This window comes from Dasypus novemcinctus, chromosome 10 (genome assembly GCF_030445035.2).
Source record: "Dasypus novemcinctus isolate mDasNov1 chromosome 10, mDasNov1.1.hap2, whole genome shotgun sequence".
Lineage (NCBI taxonomy): Eukaryota > Metazoa > Chordata > Mammalia > Cingulata > Dasypodidae > Dasypus > Dasypus novemcinctus.
In genome coordinates this window covers 112,650,813-112,665,347 of record NC_080682.1, presented here as the reverse complement: position 1 = coordinate 112,665,347, position 14,535 = coordinate 112,650,813, and the positions used below count along the sequence as shown (strand labels likewise).

At 50.7% G+C, this 14,535-nt stretch overlaps 1 protein-coding gene and 1 long non-coding RNA gene across 8 annotated transcripts in view; one reads left to right on the top strand and one right to left on the bottom strand.

Moving 5' to 3' along the window:
* The window catches only part of TENM4 (teneurin transmembrane protein 4), an 801,291-nt gene that overhangs the window by 56,962 nt on the left and 729,794 nt on the right, over window positions 1-14,535 (top strand). The window lies entirely within an intron of this gene.
* On the bottom strand, window positions 3,109-4,403 carry LOC139439733 (uncharacterized). The gene is made up of 2 exons (XR_011649814.1): window positions 4,346-4,403; window positions 3,109-3,311 (listed from the first exon to the last, which is right to left on the bottom strand). It is a non-coding gene; the product is annotated as an uncharacterized lncRNA (long non-coding RNA).

Genomic DNA, 14,535 nt, shown 5'->3' with positions numbered 1-14,535 from the left:
ATAAATAAATAAATAAATAAATAAATAAAAGAAACTAGTCTGCCTGGGGAGGACCCCCCATGTGTGCCAGAGGCCCTCCCCAAAGGGGCAGGATCTGGGTGAGGGTGGTTGATTGCAGGTCCTGCTGATCACAAGTCTGTTTTCTCGGAAACTCATGTTTTCTGTAGCTGGCACTTTTTCTCACATTGTGACTTGGCACTTGTTTTAAGGAAACAGTTGTTTTTTCTTGATTCTCCTTTCTTTTTATCTTTGTTAAGAATTTTTCTGCTGAAAAACCCAGCCTATATGTGGTTAAAAGAAAAAGTGTGGCTACTGCACTGCATGCAGTGACCTACTACGTTCTTTTTTTTTTTTAGATTTATTTAATCAATTAATTTCTCTCCATCCCCTTGTTTTTCACTTGCTGTGTGTGGCTGTTCGTCTTCCTTGTTTCCTTAGGAGGTCCTGGGACCTTGGATGTGGATGCAGGAGGGAGGTGGCCTGATCACTTAAGCCACCTCTGCTCCCTGCCTTGCTGTGTCTCTCATTCTGTTTTTCCTCCCCACGTCTCGTGGTGTGTCATCTTGTGGCATCAGCTTGCCACACTTGCCCGTCACACCGGCTCGCTGTGTTCTTTTTAGGAGGCACTGGGATCCGAACCAGGGACCTCCCATGTGGTAGGTACGAGCCCAGCCGCCTGAACCACATCCGCTTCCCCTGCTGTGTTCTTTCTGTCCCCCCATCACCGTTTCTGCGTTCGCCCCCACCCAGCCTCCGTTCTCAGGTTCAGCTCTCTTCCCTGTTGCTGAAGCCATGCCTAGACCAGGCTAGGTGAGGTGGCCATCGCCAGACATTTCAGGACGATTCGCGAAAGGCCCTGTGCCACCCGTAGTGCCCGTAGCCCTCAAAACATCTTCTGTTTTTTACTTTTGTTTTGCCTTTTTGGTTTATTTTAAAATACAATAGGGAAGAAAGACCTTTAAGGACCTTAGTTCTTTATGGCTTATTTAGGGCCCCAGGTTATTAGAGGCTATTACAGAGTTCTAAGAGGGAAGGGAGGGGGTAGCACTTGGATACTATTTATGAATTCCAAAAATAGATACTAGATTATGTTTATAAAGTGATCTATTCCTCTGGGCATATTCACTGTATTAGAATTAGAGGTTTCACTTTTACTTGATTAAATTATGGTCAAGGCTTTGACTGGACCATGGCAGTAGGACGTTGAGTCCCCACCCCCGTGGTAGGCAGGGACTCACAGAGAAGACGATGATGAGGGAAGTAGTTTACTCTTTATGGCCTGGTAACTGTAAGCTTCTACCCCAAATAAATACCCTTTATAAAAGCCAACAGATTTCTGGTATTTCACATCAGCACCACTTTAGTTGACTAATATGGCATGCTTTTTGTACCTTTTTTATGTTTTATCCTTGCAACAACTCTGCCAGATAGGTGGTATTATAATTCAAATTTTAACAGCAGCGCAAATTTAATACCAGAGAGATTAAGTACCTTGCCTGAGGCCACACAGTAAAAAAGTGGAAAAGCCAAGTATTTTTTGTATGTGTGCATAAACTTTTTATTGGCATGTAATATACATAAAGAAGAGTACACAACTTTGCATCTATACGTGTACGATTCAGTGACTTTTCCATTAAGTGAGCATGCCCTTGTAACCAGAATTTTATCATGAAGTGGAACATTACAGCTCTCCATAGGCCTCCTTCTACCCACTGCCAGTCTCTAACTTTCCCCTACTTCTTGCAAGGATAACTACTCTACTCTTCTAGTACTGTAGATGAGTTTTGCATGTGTTCTAATGTAATATAATGGGATCAAAGAGCATATATTCTTTTGCGCCTGCCTCTTTTACTTATCATCATGTTTGTGATATTTATCCCTGTTGTTCTCTGTCATTGTAGCTCATTGATTTTCATTTCTATATAGTATTCCCTTGCATGAGTATACATACTACAATTATTTATCCACGCTGTTGTTAGACATTTAGTTGCTTTCTAGTTTGGCTATTATAAATGGTGTTTCAAGGAATACCATGTCTTTTAGTACTAATCTCTGTGGCTCTAGTTCTAGGACTGGAGTTGCTGGTTCATAGACCATAGGTATGTTCAGATAAATAGCTACTGCCATGCAGTTTTCCACAGTGATTGTACCAGCATATCATCCCTCCAGCAGGATCTGCTCTAATAGCTAATGGCGTCTTTTGCATTTTAGCATTCTGGTAGGTGAATGGTTGTATCTTATTGTGGTTTAATTTGCATTTCCCTACACTCTACTAAAGTTGGGCACATTTTCATGTGTACGTTGTACATTTGGATATTCTCTTTTGTGAAGTGCTTATTCAGGTCTTTTTAAAAAAATCAGATTGCATTTTCCCTTATTTATTTGTAGGAAATCCTTATATATTCTGGCATAGGTCCTTTGTCAGATATATGTATTGTCTGTATCTTCTCCGGTATTTTTGCCTGCTTTCTCACTCCCTTAATTGTATCTTGTGATGAACAGAAGTGTTTGATTTTTTTTTTTTAATTTTTTTTTTTAAATTTTTATTTATTTATTTAATTCCCCCCCCTCCCCTGGTTGTCTGTTCTTGGTGTCTATTTGCTGCGTCTTGTTTCTTTGTCCGCTTCTGTTGTCGTCAGCGGCACGGGAAGTGTGGGCGGCGCCATTCCTGGGCAGGCTGCTCTTTCTTTTCACGCTGGGCGGCTTTCCTCACGGGCACACTCCTTGCGCGTGGGGCTCCCCCACGCGGGGGACACCCTTGCGTGGCACGGCACTCCTTGTGCGCATCAGCACTGCGCGTGGCCAGCTCCACACGGGTCAAGGAGGCCCAGGGTTTGAACCGCGGACCTCCCATATGGTAGACGGACGCCCTAACCACTGGGCCAAAGTCCGTTTCCCAGAAGTGTTTGATTTTTATGTAGTTTAGTTTATCAGTATTTTTCCTTTATGGTTAACACATTTTGTGTCTTGTTTAAGTAAACTCTGCCTACTCCAAGGTCATGTAGGTGTTCTCCCATGTTTTCTTGTAAAAGTGTTATTGTTTTGCCTTTCATCTTTAGATCTACAGTCCACGTAGAATTGATTTTTGTGTATGTTGTGAAACAGGGGCCAAGTTCAAACTTCTTTTTTAATAGGGATATCTTACTGACCTAGCAACGTCTGTTGAAAAGCCCTCTTTTTGCCCAGTGCACGGCAGCGTCATCTTTGCTGTGGCCGGTGACGGTGTATTGTGGGTCTGCTTCTGAACTTCTGGAGTCACATTTTCAGGCTGGATCTGTGTGATACCAAAGTGTATCATCTTTTCATTACTCCTAAATGGAATGAAGTTTAGTCAGTGATGTTTTAACAAGCCAAGGGAGAAGGGAGGTAAGATGTTGTCTTTTGAGCGGATTTTGTCCGTGCTATCTATTAGAGACAGAGCAAGAACGTAAAGCCCCAGAGAGCAAGCTGGGGGGCAGTGGGGTGTGGGTGAGCCGCGCCTGGAGGAGGAGGCGCAGTCAGAGCCTGTGTTCACAGACTAGGAGGGAGGTGCGGGGGAAAGTGCTGCCCACAGGCTGAGACCCACGAACCAGGACCTTGGAAAAGCTCTAGGCGTGGAGAGAGTAATCCCAAAGGATTTGGGGGCGGGGGGGGGGGCATATCTTTTTCCGTAGCTCTAAAGTAAAGCAAATGGTTAGACAAGGAGTTCTTTGTTGAATAAGCAGAGTTTGTAGCAGATATTAATGAGAGTACCTAATTTGTACTTTGGGATTATTAGCTCTTCAAACTCTTGTTCGAGCTGAGTTATTAATTGCATTTTTGATTATAGGAGTTAATACATATATGTTCTCTTCTTAATAGGGGATTATATTTTTATAGATGAGACTCCAGTGAATAGTGTTTAATAACCCAGCTTCTTCCAGTTATCTATGATTGAAAAACCCCTTACTCTCTGGATCTAAAATAGGCATTCTGAATGGACATTATTGACCATTTGGTGGAGACTGCCCAAAATGTGGACAGAGAACCTGGATCAGTGGGTCTCATCCTGGGCTTTAAAAATACTGATGCCTGGGTCTCAGCCCCAGCGGTTCTCCCTAGATTGGTCTTGGAAGCAGCCTGGGCCTCAGGGTTTTACAAGCTCCCCGGGTGATGAGAATGTGCAGCCACAGTGGAAACCAGGGGCCTGGCTGGAGTTAATCCACACTCCTGGGTCTAGCCTTGCCTTCACTCCAGTACTACATCGGGCTGCGACCCTTTCTTGTGTCTGTCACTTATTCCCCCGTATTGCTCGGTGGCAGTTGGCTTTGGATTGAATAGTGACTTCCCAGGAAGGGGTGTGTCCTGACCGACCATTCACACTCACCATCCAGGTGGGAAATCCCAGGCCAGAAGAGGAGACGTAGCCATGTTCACCCAGCAGGTGAGTCGGCGCTGGGCCCGGCCTGAGATCCAGGCGTCCTGGGCCGTAGCCTAGGTGCGCAGGCCTCTCGCACTGGGGCTGGGCGGGGCTAGTGGGGTGGGGGGTGGGCAGGACAGGCAGGTGGGTGCCCCTTGCTGAAGGGAAGGGTGCCAGCTGGGGAAGCACAGCCTAAAGAGAAGCTCAAGGTGGGCCCAGACCAGGTGCTCCGTGGAAACGTGCCTGTGATGCCCGTGTCCCTATTCTGATGCTAATAGTCATGTCACTGAGAAGTTCTGAGGAGTGCTGGGGAGGGAGCGGGGATTCTGAGGGCCCTCTGCTCTATGCAGATGCTGCCTGTCACCTGTCACCGGGGGTCTAGAACATTTCTTTCAGGTCCGTGCTACTCTGGCTTAGGGTGGCCGTTCCTGGTCATCAAGCTGAGGTGTGTGAGTCCGTCTGTGTCTGTCTGGCGTGCCAGTGGGGTGAGGAGATTGAGGGGCCGGCACATTACCTTCACCCCCCTCAGAAGGTTTCCTGGGCCATTCAGTGGAGACACGGGACTTAGTGTTGTGCAGCGTGCCGGGTGGGGCCTGTGCCTTATGCTGCCGGCTTTGGGCTAGGGCAAATGATAGAGACAAGAGGATAGAGGAGAAGAGGGGAGAGGACCAGAGAAGAGAGAAGCAGGAACAGGTGCCTCCCTGCCGTGGCCACGCCCCTCGCCCAGTGTCACGTGGGGCACGGTGCCAGGACACGCCAGTGAGGTGGCGACCCAGGGACTTTGTTCCCTACCAAAGGGGTGATCATAGCCCCAAAATATTGCAGCTCTTCTCCTGATTTGCTTATTTCCTGTCAGATGCCTGTCGGAAAATAGAATTCACCCCAGATGGGTCAAATGAAGAGACTGGAACCAAGGACTACTTAGCGGAAGGGGGGCCCGGGTTAAAGGAGACAACAAGACAGGGAGAGACCCCCTTGGGGGTGGAGGCCCCCACTGCCCCCTCCATCGTGGAGAGAACATGGCATTGGAGCCCTGTGGACCCGCACTTGTCGAGGAGGCTGTGGACAGGAGCTGTGGCCGCGCAGGGGTACAGACCGCAGGGATCTCCTGCCCTCTCCTGCTTTTCTTCTACAGCTTTCCACTGGCCGGAACCCAGCCGGGAGCTGCGGGGAAGGTGGGGGGGGGGGGGCGCGGCCAGCCAAGCCTGCACAGAGCAGGGCGGAGAAAGGTGGAGAGGGGACGTGGCAGCAGGAGCGGCAGCAGCCCCCCGGTGGAGGGGCCAGGCCCACCCGCCCTGCTGGAGGGCGCCTGCCCCAGGCCCTGGGGCGTGGCCGCTGCAGGGGAGGGAATCTCGACCCTGAACCCGTAATTCCAAGTACAGGAACTTTTTCAAGGGCAGATAGCCGTGGTGTTCAAGTCTCAGGGACGGCACTTCCACGGAGGCTCCGCACACGAGCTGGGCAGCCTTTGGAGAAGGGGCTTCCAGAGTCGCAGGCCGGAGAGAAAACCTCCCGGTCACAGCCTGCACCCCGGCTCTACCCGGAGGGCTCCGCCGGGGCTCGGTCTCTGGAGGGTCGGCGCCCAGGACCTGGGGAGCCCCTAGATTCTCTTTGTGAAAGCTTTGCTTCAGGAAGTCTCCCGGGCAGCCCGTGTCTGCAAGGCAGGGGGAGTGTGGGTGCTGGTCCAGGCTTCCTCCGGAACTTCCCGCCTGCGCCTTGGGAAGAAATTCCAAACGGAGAGAGGCACGTGCATCACCGGGAGCCCTTTGCTCAACCCGAAGCAAAGACTGTGCAAGGCAAGGAAAGAAATCCCAGGCAGAAGGAACCGAGGAGTTAGGGTTTCGAGCCCCCACTTTAGGAAGAGCGTTCACACAGGGGTGCTGGACCTTTTTTGTTCCATGGACCCCTTTGCCAGTCAGGTGGAACCCACGGACCCTTTAAGTCCACACTCTACTGTGAACTATTTAATAAATATATCACACCTGCACCAACACGTCCCTACGGGAATAATGCTTTTTTTAAAAAATTTTCAGTTCAAGCTCACAGAGCCCTTGTTAAGAACCCCTGGTTCACAGAGACCATCTCCTCTGGTCCTCGAGAATTCCCTGGCATGGGCACTGCCCACTGGGCTGAATTAGCTCACCCTCTCAGCCTTTCTGGTAGCGAGAACAGAGTAGCCTGCTGAAGGGGGCCACGGCATACGGCTTCAATTGGAAACTCAGCCCTCCCGAATGAGTTGTCTGAGCAACTCCCTCTACCTCTCTGAGTCTCTGTCTCCTTTGTAAAATGGCATCATAATTGTCTCTGGGTATTGAGATAATTCGTGCAAAAATCATCTACTTGGTATCTGGCACGTGCCCAGTGTTCCATAAATGTGAGCTGAATGCGAGGCCCCAGTTTGGAATGAACCAAAGCCCTGTCCCCTTCTGGACTCCGGACTTTGTTCACAGCAGGTTGTAATCCTGCGGGCTGGTGGCCCCCTTAGACTCGAGTGGCTGGCCCCAGTGTCGTCCCAGAGAAGGGGTAAGTCAAGACAACCTGAAGTGAAGCACCCTATGATGAGACCGTGCCTGCGACTCTTAACACACAGGAAATATGGGGCTAGGTCTCAGGCCTTTGAACCACTGCCAAAGCCAAGACTGCAGTAGAAAAGGAGCCCTGGAGCATTGCAGAAACCTGATACATTAGAAAACCCAGTGAAAAGCCTCTGGAGTGTTCTTTGTTTTTTTGTTTTTGTTTCTTTTTTTTCTTAGGCCATTTAAGCTGTGGGGCAGGATCATATCCCTGGCTACAATTACTGTGTGCCCAAGAGGGACTTGTTTTGAACTTGCAGGTTGGACTTGGCTGCTCCCTGACTGACCACTTGAGAAACCTGGTAATGGCAGAGAGCGGGGCTCCCTGGGGAGGGCGAGTGCCAAGGAAAGGTGGAGCTGGGGTAGCAGGGAAATTGAGGGATGCTGTGAGCCACACAGACCGTGCACTGAAGGGCAAGGGCTGCAAGGGGCCTGCCGGAGGTCTTGGTGCACCTATGGAGGCCTACTGTGCGCCGGCCTCCTGCAGTTAGCCCTTGACCTACACCATCTCCATTCGTCCTCACAGAACTCTTCTCCTCACCAGGCAGGTGAGAAACCGAGGCTCAGAGTGGCCCACCACCCTGCTCATAATTTGACCTCCAAACTTTACCGGGCCGCCTCTGAGATTCCACACTCCCTGCAAAGCTTCTGGCTTGGCTTTCTTGCCAACACACTCAGGGACCCTCAACATTCAGTTCTGAGTAATGGGTCTATTGCCTTTCCCTTAGGCATGAAAGAGATTAGGTGAAAATATCCCAGCATCTGTTCGTTGACACACTTGTGCCTTGAGATGCTTGGCTATAAAAGCATTGTGCGACCACATCCTTTGGGGAAATTCTTCTTCTTCTCGGCCGGTCACGATGTCCGTTCCCATGGTCAAGGTTCTGAGAAGTCCTGCAGTGAAAGAGCCTTTTGACGTCGGCTTTCCCCAGCCTATTTGACCAAGAACCTCTGTTTTGTTAATGCTGATTAACATCTTACAGAGCCAAGTGACTCTTCAGTAAACACCGAAATAGATCAGTAAGCCCTGTTGCCAAGACTTGATTCAGGAGGTGGCCTTCAGAGGCTGCAGATGTCCCCTGCACCACCCCAGCCCCTGCCATAGCTTTGGACTCCTGCCTCCCGAGCTCAGCCCTGCAGGGTAGCCAGGTTCCGCCACTCACTCTCTTTTGTTTTTTCTTCCTGCTGCTTTGATGTAGAAAATGCCCCTGTGCGCCACGCTGATAAACTACTGATAACTTAGGAGAAAACTTGAAGGAAACAAACAACTCATGTGGGCAATCTTGCTTCGCTTTTCCCACTGAATACTCACCGTATTTTCCACATGTTTCGTGTTGGGGGAGGGATGTACAAATCACAGAGAAAATCTGTCCTGCCTCCCTCTTCCCCGCCAGCCCTGCCCCGTCAACTGCTTTGTGCGGGACGAAAGAGGCAGAAGGAGCGAATGAGTGTGGCTGGACCGCGGCAGGTCCAAAGTCGAGCTCTTGGTGGGGCTGCCGATTCCCATCTGTAAACAGCACCCCTCCCAGCCCTCCGGTTGCTGAAGCCAAGCCCTGAAGCCATCTCAGCTTCCTTTTCCCTCACCACCCCAGCCTCTCCACCGGCAGGCCCGGTGGAGGCAGCACAGAAGAGCAGCCCTGTGTGTGGTCTCCGCAGCCAGATGGCCTCAGTTAGGGTCCTGCCTCCATCACTTCCTGTGTGGTCTTGGGGGAAGATGTTAACCTCTCTGGTCCTCGCTTTTCTCATCTGGAGACAATACCTGACCTCGAAGGGCCGTTAGGAGGGTTATGCAGGATGGAGTCTGTTCAGTTGTTTGCACTCAAATACCTGGTGATATTCGCACTCCTCTTGAATTCATACATTCCTCTGCATCTTGACTGGTGCCACCCTAGCCCAGTCTATGGGCATCGCTTCCCTGTACCTTTGCGGCTGGGTCCAAACAGGGTCCCTCGGTACCACTCTCCTCCCGTGCAGTCTCCATGTAAAACCGGAGTGATCTTTTGACAGCAAAGGTAGAACCCCCCTCCCCTGCACAGAAGCCTCCAAAGATGGGCTTGTCATCACAGTGAAAATGACATTTCAAGGACTCGGCGTGAGCTGGCCTGCGAGGTAGCTCGTTGCCCTCCCTTGCGCCACCCGCGCCCTCCTCATGCTGCCCCACGCCCTCTGGCCTCTGCTCTTTGCCCCGTGACAGCCCGTGCAGGTGATGCCCTCTCCTCCTAGAATGGCCGGCCCCTTCTTTTCTGATGCCACCTGCTGAGGAGGTGCCAGGAGCGCCCTCTCCTATACAGGCTTCTCCTTTGGCTGTCTTTCTCATCAAAACGTGTATTTGCTCCCAGCTGCAGTTCTCGTGTTTGTTTTTCCACTCGTTGTCCGGGCCCCCTACCGGCGAGGTGACCGCCACGAGGGCAGGGACCCTGGCTGAATGCCGTGTTCCTGGAATGAGCACAGGGGGAGGATCAAAGAAGGACTCCGTGGGAGCCTCCGCGAGCCATGCTGTCCTTGTCTTTCTCCTGTTGTCCCCGTTTTGTAGATGAAGATCCCGCGGCACGGAGAGCTTACGGGGCTTTCCCAAGTTGATCTGTGGGGAGGGGGACTAGGATTCAGACCCAGGCAGTGAGGGGCTTTAAGCCTTTTTAGCCACCAGGCTGTTCTGCCTCCTGTGTCCGTGGAAGCTGAATCTGAACAAGGAGGTGAGGCGAGGAGCGAGTGGTTCGAGCAAGGTGCGTCCCACGGTGAGCCCTGGACGGGAGGTCCGGGGGAAAGAGCGAGGTGACTGGTCGCCACGCCAGTCAGGTGGCCGGGCAGCTGTGGACGCCCCTTCTCTGCCAGTCTTACTCATTCATCTCTTTCCCCCGTGCTCCCCCGGCTGCCCTGGGGATCCCAATCCAGGCCAGATGGGCCCCCTGGCCAGCGTGCTCAGCCTCGGCCTGCGGCTGACCCCCGGTGCCCGGCAGATGTGGAGCTTTGGCAGGTCTTAACCACGTCTCCAGGAGCCAGCGCTAGAGGTCACAGCGAGCCAGGCGTTAGTACTCGGGAAGGGAAGCTGCCGTCCTCTTAACCGCAAGCGTTCTAATTTTACTTTTTTTTTTTTTTTTTCCATTTTAGACCAGTGGGTCTGGAAAAGTCCGTTCTTAAGGAAGGCACAGAGAGTAGAGTTGACAAAAATGAAAAGGGGTTTGGCTGTAGTTCATGTCTGAGTCTGACCTCTGCACGATGAGGAATACACGCGTACAAGGAAAATACCCTGGGCAGGTTACAAAAGGACCGGGACAGGGGCCCCTGACTTTGCTGACGAATTCTCCCGTTTTGTCACTGGGCTGTATTTTTTGCCTCGTGTTTCTTCCTGGGCCTTTGTAGCTTTTCAGGAAATCACGTCCAGCTGCCCGGCGCTCCAGGGGGCTCAGAACATCTGTCTTGGTCCCACATTAAGCTCCGACTGCCCTCTTGGAAAGGCTGGCCAGTGCCTTGCTTGGACGAAGGCTCGGCACAGCGCCTGGCACACAGCAGGCCCTGGGTCAGGGCTGACTCGAGTTTTCACGATGATGCAGTGAGCACAGAAGTACCTCCGTGGAGGGACTGCTCGGCGCCAGGCCTTGTACCAGGCTGGTGTGTAACTGCCCCCTCCATCTTCCCAGAAGCTTTGCCTGGCAGGTGACTTCCTCTTCGCGTCTTGCAGTCTAAGATTCTAAAGGGCAGAGAGGGACAGGGACCGGCCCTGGCTTAGCATCCCAGTTCCAAAAGACCGTTGCAGAGGGAGTCTGAGAGCTGCGATGGCACGCCAGGTGTCCTGACCCCCGGCTCTGCGGCGTGTGCGTGCCCTGTCGCTGCAGTGACAAAGTGAACACAAATTTGGTGGTGTGACACGGCGGAAAGGAATTCTCTCACTGTTCCAGAGGGCAGAGGTCCAAAGTCATCATCACTGGGCAGAAATCAAGGTTCCACCTGGGCTGCGCGCCCTCTGGAGGCTCTGGGAGAAAACCCGTCCCCTGCCTGTTCCAGAGGTGGCCGCCGGCATGCCCTGGCTTGCGGCTGCACTGCGCCATCCCTGCCTCCATCTTCACATCACACCTACTGTGCGTGTCTTCTCTCCGTGTTCCTCCCTTTCATAAAATAATCCAGGATGACTTCCCCATCTCAAGAGCCTTAGCTTAATAACATCTGCAGAGATGCCTTTTCTGAATAAAGTCAGGTTTGCAAGTTGCAGGGATTAGGACTTGGTACGTTTGAAGGCCACTGTTCCATCTACCACCCCAGCTCTAGGGACTGCCCAGAGTAGCCCAGCCCCTTTCCTGGGAGAAGGACTGATGGTCGGGAGGCCGGTTGTGTGAGGGACTGAGGGGGGCGCCCCTGCCTGGCAAAGGTAGGACAAGGGGGGGGTGTCCAGGGTGAGGGAGGTACATGTTGATGGGTTTCTAACAAAAATATGCACGTTTCTAACAAAAATTTGCACATTGAGACCACAGATCGATCATTCATCCAAAAGTTATTAAGCACAGGGGAGCAGGGGTAGCTCAGTGGTTGAGCGCCTGCTTCCCATGCACAAGGTCCCGGGTTCAATCCCTGGTACCTCCCCCCAAGAAGTTACTGAGCAGGTGCTCTATGCCCAGCTCACGTACAGGCAAAAAACCAGATACTTTTAAGAGACTGGTGAATGCTCTGCAGGAAGTGCTGGGAGAGAGAAAGGAAGGTGCCGCTGGCCAGGGGCTTTCAACCTCACCAGGAGGCAGAACTTAAACTGAGGCAGCCGGGTAAGGAGGAGTTATCCGGGCAGCCCCACGTCAGGGCTGGGGCGTTTTAGCAGGCCCGCGTTGACAGGTGACGGGGCCCCGGCCTGCCTTCTCCGCAAGGGTGCCAGCGTTCGCCTTAGCACGGAGACGCATCTTGGACTGGGACAGCCAGGGCCAGGTTTCAGACCTTGCTGATTTAAGCGCATCTGGTAACCCGCCCCTCTTGGCCCCCCTGGAGGGGAAGCCGTCCAAGGATAAAGGACGGCTGCTGTGAGTCTCTGCAGGGTGCCGGGCTGGTCTCCTGTGGCCGCCCCCCCCACCCCGCCCCGCGTTGTGCACGTGGCCCGCAGCGGGGAGAGCTGGGCGCACCTGGGTCAAGTCTGTGGAGTGGGTCCCCTGGTGTCCGCGCACCTTTTTTCCCAGAAGTTAGAAGTGGGCACGCACATCGCGCCGCAGGGAGCTCTCCTGCCCTGCCCCCCACAACGCGGCAGTGGCCTGAGCTCCTTTGTCCCTGCACGGTCGTTCCTGCCCCCGCGCCTTTGCACAAACCGGGGCGCCCTTGCTTCCCTCCCGGCTTCATCCTCGCCTCCGTCCTTCCCCTCGCAGCCTGACGGTCGATCCTCCTATTGCGTTTACAGTTTTAATTGAATAGGTGTGTTAATTGCTTATTTTTTTTTTCCTGAAGCCTGCTTTGTTGACCCAGTCCATACCACACAGCAGGCATACAATAAATGTCTGTTGAGTGAATGAAAGAATAGTAACAAAAAAATCAAAGAAAATTTCATAAATGGTTAAAAGAGAAGGATTTAGCATCCATGATACATCCGCGATGGGTAATAGTCTTTAGCCATTCGAATTTTAGAAGAATTCCTTTATTAGAAAAGCTTATAATGTTGAGTGGAAAAAGCAGGATCTGCATTCAGTCTACTTTATAAAAACCAATATATATATTTGCTTGGGAAAAACCTGTCAACATTGGCTTTGGATGGTGAAATTGTAGGATGATCATGGTTTGCATTTTACTTTCCTCTTTTGCACCTCAGGTTTTCTTTAATGAGGACTTACTACTTTCATAATAAAAAAAAATTGAAATGTCGGTGGGACTTCTTTGAGCCATCTGGTGTCTTGGTCCTTTCTCACAGGCAGGCCTAATCTTTTACACACACATTAGGGCATCACTGGGAATGAATTGGAGGCCCCCACTAGAATGAGTTAGCCAATTAACTTATTCATTAACTGCCGTGGTATCTTATATATGCTGGACAAAAGATTTAGAATAATCCTTATTATGGGCTATACAAAGGGAATATTTGAAATCCCTCTCTCATCTCTCTCCAGCCTTTCTCATGGAATTCCCACCAGGACTAATGCCCAGATAAGGGGCCGAGTGGAATTAAGAGACTTTGAAAGGAGAATGAGTTCAAGGCGTGCGCATTGTCGCCGCCGGAGCAGAATTCCCATGGAGCGTGCACGTGTTTACTAATGATCGCAGGCTTTCAGCTGCATTTACCTTCATTACAGCGTTCTTGGAGTTGGTTAAGACTTTATCACAGTGTTCCTTTCTTTATACTATGGCGGTCTTAGGGATTAACTTGTGAACATTTTTCCTATTAAACTACTGAAAGAAAATTTTAGTAATAATTTCTGTTGTTGAGTCTATGGTAAATCCTCATATATAATAACTTATCCCAACCTTTTTGGAAGACTTTTTGACAAAGCTCATATATACCCTTGACTCAGAAATGCCATTTTTGAAGTCTTACCTTAAACGTAGGATCCAAGGTAGAGAAGAAAAAGGAGATTTTTATACCAAACAGTAAATATTGAACTATCAACTATAGTAGAGAAAAGTTGGAAATATTGTGAAATAAATATCTGACAGTAAGAGAATGGCTTTTCCAATAATCGTGTTCACTCAGTGGGCTCTATTGCAACCATTTGAAATGATAGCTTTTAAAAACGGGAGGCTGTGTATAAAATGTGCATTGCCTGAGATTCAGTTTCTGTATTGGTGTGTGTCTGTGTATGTGCGTGTGTAAATTTGTGTGTAAAGATTTATACGACAAGTGACTTTGTCACATAAGGATGCGGAAGTCCTCCCGGCAACCACCTCGATCCCAGCAAAAGTACACCTAGGTCCTTTCTGCTTGTGTCACTATTAATTCTGTGTCATTAACCACAGGTGTTAGAGGTGATTTGGAATGGGGTCGGGGTGGTCCGAGAGTGGAAAGATGAATCTTTGAAGATTTCATCTTGAAGGACTGCTGGCCGTTTCCCTGGGTGTCGTGTAGGTAGAACATCAGCTGCTCCTTCACTCTGGCTGGGATTCCTGGACTGTCATCTCCTGCCTTTTGGGTTCGATGGATGGGCCCTCACGCCCCAGCCTTGGACAGACCTCTACCCCGCCTCACCCTCATAAACACGTTGCTGATGCCAGTTAGGGGCCACCCCATAATCCGGGATTGGGGTCCTGGCGCGCCAGCTCTCCTCCGCCTGGGAAACAGGTGGAATTGAAAGAAATCACCAGTAATCAGGCCCTTGAGCTTGGAAATAAATATCTTTGCCTTTAACTTAATGGTTTCTTGGAAATTGCTTTTTAATTCCATGGTGAGTCAGGCCTTTATATAAAACAACTGTTTGAGGAATCAGCCACCTCACCATTTTTCACCTGTTAGAGTAACAAGAAGGTTTTTATATTTTGAAAAATGATCATTCATGTCGCTGGAGAGGGTGCAGGAATTTTGTACTCTCCCTCCCGCCTCCTTCACTTCAGTGTGTCTACTCGCTGAGTTCCTCCTTAACCCTTTCTAGAATGCTCCCTCATCCATCTATCTATTATCCATTCAGCCATCCA